The sequence below is a fragment of the Manis javanica genome, chromosome 1 (assembly GCF_040802235.1).
Source record: "Manis javanica isolate MJ-LG chromosome 1, MJ_LKY, whole genome shotgun sequence".
Taxonomy (NCBI): Eukaryota; Metazoa; Chordata; class Mammalia; order Pholidota; family Manidae; genus Manis; species Manis javanica.
Window position 1 is genome coordinate 79435593 of NC_133156.1, and position 6000 is coordinate 79441592.

The following is a 6000-nucleotide window of genomic DNA, read 5'->3' on the forward strand; positions in this document are numbered from 1 at the left end:
CTGAAAAATCATGACAAAAGGGCATAAGAATTCCATGCTTTTAAATACCTCTCCAACTACTGGGGCCAAAACCCTCCCTGAGGAATGCTACTCCCAGTCACATCTTAGGCCCAGGTGGGCAGAAAAATGTTTCCGTCCAACCCACCAGAAGCCAAAGGAAAGAGGAGTTTCAGTGAAATAAAGAATGTGAGTCCTGGCAAGGAGGAAAGATTGACAGCCTTCTACCTACTGAACACTTACAGAGTCAGGGAGCTAGAAACCAACTCAAAGACTGTAGTGAGCCCCATGAGCAAGTCTGGGGAAGAACTTAACTTGTGTCTTTGGAATTTGGGGGCATAACTGAACACAGAGAATTGTGCCTGCTTCTTTTCAGGAAACTTTTGGAGGAGAACTTGTTGACTGAGCCCAGGAAAGTGGGAGAAAAAGAGGTTTCCTAATCTATCAGAGGATGCAGTGGAGAACTTACATGTTTGCCTTGACAGGAAGAAATATTGAAAAAGAGAGGAGAAAGTCCAGGTCCTGGGGCTACCCAACATCTGCTTCCATAGGGGTTGGGATGTGGACCAAAGGCAGGACTGAAGGAAGACACAAATGCCTCCTCAGTGGGCGTCCTCAGTAATGTGGTGAGACGACATGAAACTCAACAGCCCTAAGCACTGCACAGTTAGGAGGCCTCCATATCCTCAGTCACCACCAGCAGAAACAGAATCATGCAGTCATGTGGGGAGGGGCACTTCCTCATCCCCAATAAGCAACCTCTGCCATCTCTCACATTCCTCCTCCCCAGCACAGGAGTTAGCAGAGGGAACTGAGAGGATTATACTTGAATTAGGCTTGAGATTGGGTTTTTACACTGGAGTGAAATTAGTTTGGTTTTGCTTTGTTTTTTTAATAACTGAAAGTGATGATAAAGTTGTGGAATATGTCCAAGAAACTGTCCTGGGAGATTCTACAGAGCACTACTGGGAACTGTGATTGGAGAAAAATAAAAACATTATTGTGTTAATATCTACCAAGTCTACTCAATAAAAATGTTTGCATTAAAATGTTGACTTTCCAAAGCAGGCAGGCAGGATTTTTTTTTTTTTCAGGGAAAAAGGGTTTACATATTGTCTCAAAAATAATGGACAATGAAAAGAAAAAAAGTTTTAAAAAAAGGCCAATTTTTAGAGAAGAAAGAAATCTTTCAGATTTGAGTAAGTTAAAGGCATATACTTACCTATGTCTTTTCCAAAACGAGACATTTTTAGTAAAACCAACTTCGGATTTGCGTAAGACCTTAAAGTTTTCAATGCAGGGTTTGTATTTTAACTTATGAGCAAGAGACCAAACTTTCATTTTTTTATATTCATATACACAGTCACCATGACATATCTGAACCATAGAAAAATGTTCAAACCATGATTTTCTAATCAATCTATCACCTTCTACCCACTTTTCCCCTCTGCTGTTATATCTTGGCCTTTGCTCCACATTAATTCAAGATTTGGGGAAGGGAGATAGTTTTAAATATTTTTGCAATGCACATGTATTATTTTTGTAAAAGTAAAACAAAGGATTAACATTTTATTCATCTTCCTTTCCATATCAAATCATGCATTATCCTGCATAATTTCAATATGACAAATGCACTCTAAAACAAGACATCTTGTTTCCAGTGTAGCATCCATTCTTTCTTCTCATAAGGAACTGTGCCTTTGTATTCCTTTGAGGAACCACACCTCCACCCATTCATGAAGTCTTGGTAGAAACCTCAAACTCTCAGCCAAGGGGTGGACACAAGGCCCAAACAAGGCCATTTAAACTGTACCCTTCCCTCTGGGTATTTGAATCCTGAGCAGTAACACAAGAAGAGATGGTGGTGGAACTGATTCATTCCCAGAGTGGTCATCTGAAGAGACTTCCCAATACCTATGCCACCAAAGCTGCATTCTTCCTGTATTTTTTTTTTTGTTGGTACCATTAATGTGTAATTACATGAGCAACATTATGGTTACTAGACTCCCCCCATTATCAAGTCCCCACCACATACCCCATTACACACTCACTGTACATCAGTGTAGTAAGACGCTATAGAATCACTACTTGTCTTCTCAGTGTTACACTGCATTCCTCATCTGCTGCCCTGCACATTATGTGTGCTAATCGTAATGCCCCTTTTTCCCCCTTATCCCTCCCTTCCCACCCATCCTCTCCAGTCCCTTTCCCTTTGGTAACTCTTAGTCCATTCTTGGGTTCTGTGAGTCTGCTGCTGTTTTGTTCCTTCAGTTTTTTCTTTGTTCCTATACTCCACAGATGAGTGAAATCATTTGATACTTGTATTTCTCCACCTGGCTTATTTCACTGAGCATAATACCCTCTAGCTCCATCCACGTTGTTGCAAATGATAGGATTTGTTTTCTTTTTATGGCTGAATAATATTCCATTGTGTATATGTACCACCTCTTCTTTATCCATTCATCTGCTGATGGACACTTAGGTTGCTTCCATTTCTTGGCTATTGTAAATAGTGCTGCGATAAACATAGGGGTGCATGTGTCTTTTTGAAACTGGGCTCCTACATGCTTAGGGTAAATTCCTAGAAGTGGAATTTCTGGGTCAAATGGTATTTCAATTTTGAGATTTTTGAGGAACCTTCATACTGCTTTCCACAATGGTGGAACTAATTTACATTCCCAAAAGCAGTGTAGGAGGGTTCCCCTTTCTCCACATCCTCGCCAACATTTGTTGTTGTTTGTCTTTTGGATGGTGGCCATCCTAACTGGTGTGAGGTGGTATCTCATTGTGGTTTTAATCTGCATTTCTCTGATGATTAGTTATGTGGAGCATCTTTTCATGTGCCTGTTGGTCATCTGACTTTCTTCTTTGGAGAAGTGTCTGTTCAAATCCTCTGCCCGTTTTTTAATTGGATCATTTGCTTTTTGTTTGTTGAGGTGTGTGGGCTCTTTATATATTTTGGATGTCAACCCCTTATCAGATATGCCATTTATGAATACATTCTCCCATACTGTAAAATGTCTTTTTGGGATTCAAAATAAGAAAGGACTGAGTGTCCTTTGCTGTACAGAAGCTTTTTAGTTTGATATACTCCCACTTGTTCATTTTTGCTTCTGTTTCCCTTGCCCAGGGAAATATGTTCATTAAGAAGTTGCTTCTGTTTATGTCCAAGAAATTTTTGCCTATGTTTTTTTCTAAGAGTTTTATGGTTTCATGACTTACATTCAGGTCATTGATCCATTTTGAGTTTACCTTTGTGTATGGGGTTAGAGAACAATCCAGTTTTATTCTCTTACATGTAGCTGTCCAGTTTTGCCAACACCAGCTGTTGAAGAGGCTGTAATTTCTCCATTGTATATCCATGGTTCCTTTATTGTATATTAATTGACCATATATGTTTGGGTTACTATCTGGACTCTGGATTCTGTTCCACTGGTCAATGGGTCTGTTCTTGTGACTGTACCAAATTGTCTTGATTACTGTGGCTTTGTAGTAGAGCTAAAGTCAGGTGCAAGATCCCCCCCACTTTATTCTTCCTTCTCAGGATTGCTTTGGCTATTCAGGGTCTTTGTGGTTCCATATGAATTTTAGAACTATTTGTGCCAGTTCATTGAAGAATGCTGTTGGTATTTTGATAGAGATTGCATTGAATATGTAGATTGCTTTAGACAGGATGGTCATTTTGACAATATTAATTCTCCCTACCCAGAGCATGGGATGAATTTCCATTTATTACTGTCCTCTTTAATTTCTCTTAGGAGTGTCTTCAGGGTATAGGTCTTCCACTTCCTTGGTTAGGTTTATTTTTTATTCTTGGTTAGGTATTTGATTCTTTTTGATGCAATTGTGAATGGAATTGTTTTCCTGATTTCTCTTTCTGCTAGTTCATCATTAGTGTATAGGAATGATGCAACAGATTTCTGTGTATTAATTTTGTATCCTGCAACTTTGCTGAATTCGGATATTAGTTCTAGCAGTTTTGGAATGGATTCTTTAGGGGTTTTTATGTATAATATCATGTCATCTGCAAACAGTGACAGTCTGACTTCTTCCTTACCACTCCAGATGCCTTTTATTTCTTTGTGTTGTCTGATTTCCATGGCTAGGATCTCCAGTACTATGTTGAATAAAAGCAGAAAGAGTGGGCATCCTTGTCTTGTTCCTGATCTTAGGGGAAAAGCTTTCAGCTTCTCACTGTTAAGTATAATGTTGGCTGTGGGTTTGTCATATATGGCCTTTATGATGCTGAGGTACTTGCCCTCTAACCCATTTTGTTGAGAGTTTTTGTCATGAATGGATATTGAATTTTGTCGAATGGTTTTTCAGCATCTATGGAGATGAGCGTGTGGTTTTTGTCCTTCCTTTTGTTGATGTAGTGGATGATGTTGATAGATTTTCTAATATTGTACCATCCTTGCATCCCTGGAATAAATCCTACTTGATCATGTTGGATGATCTTTCTGATATATTTTGATGGATTTTCAAATGTTGTACCATCCTTGCATCCCTGAAATGAATCCCACTTCATCATGGCATATGATCCTCTTGATGTATTTTTGAATCCAGTTTGCTAATACTTTCTTGAGTATTTTTGCATCTATGTTCATCAGGGATATTAGTCTGAGTTTTCTTCTGTGGTGTCTTTTCCTGGTTTTGGTATTAGAGTGATGCTGGCTTCATAGAATGAGTTTGGGAGTATTCCCTCCTCTTCTATTTTTTGGAAAACTTTAAGGAGAATGGGTATTATGTCTTCTCTAAATGTCTGCTAAAATTCAGCAGTGAATCCATCTGGTCTGGGGATTTTGTTCTCGGGTAGTTTTTTGATGACTGATTCAATTTCATTGCTGGTAATTGGTCTGTTTAGACTATTTCTTCCTTAGTCATTCTTGGAAGACTGTCTTTTCCTAGAAAGTTGTGCATTTCTTCTAGGTTATCCAGTTTGTTAGCATATAGATTTTCATAGTATTCTATAATAATTCTTTGTATTTCTGTGGTGTCCATCATGATTTTTCCTTTCTCATTTCTGATTCTGTTTATGTGTGTAGATTCTCTTTTCTTTTCTAATAAGTCTGTTTAGGGGCTTATCTATTTTGTTTATTTTCTCAAAAAACCAGCTCTTGGTTTCATTAAATTTTTCTACTGTTTCATTCTTCTCAGTTTTATTTATTTCTTCTCTAATCTTTATTATGTCTCTCCTTCTCCTGACTTTGGGATTCATTTGTTCTTCTACCTCTTAGAAATGCATCACTGTGTCCCAAATAAGTTGGGGCATTGTGCTTTTGTTTTCATTTGTCTCCATATATTGCTTGATCTGTTTCAATTTGGTCATTGATCCATTGATTATTTAGGAGCATGTTGTTAAGCCTCCATGTGTTTGTGAGCCTTTTTGTTTTCTTTGTACAATTTTCTAGTTTTATACCTTTGTGATTTGAGAAGTTGGTTGGTAGAATTTCAATCTTTTAGAATTTACTGAGGCTCCTTTTGTGGCCTAGTATGTAGTCTTTTCTGGAAAATGTTCCATGTGCACTTGAGAAGAATGTGTATCCTGCTGCTTTTGGGTGTAGAGTTCCATAGATGTCTGTTAGGTCCATCTGTTCTAGTGTGTTGTTCAGTGCCTCCATGTCCTTACTTATTTTCTGTCTGGTTGATCTGTCCTTTGGAGTGAGTGGTGTGTTGAATTCTCCTAAAATTAATGCATTGCATTCTATTTCCTCCTTTAATTCTGCTAGTATTTGTTTCACATATGTAGGTGCTCCTGTGTTGGGTGCATATATATTTATGATGCTTATATCCTTTTGTTGGACTGAGCCCTTTATCATTATGTAATGTCCTTCTTTATCTCTTGTTACTTTCTTAGTTTTGAAGTCTATTTTGTCTGATACAAGTACTGCAACACCTGCTTTTTTCTCCCTTTCGTTTGCATGAAATATTTTTTTCTATCCCTTCACTTGTAGTCTGTGTATGTCTTTGGGTTTGAAGTGAGTCTCTTGTAGGCAGCATATA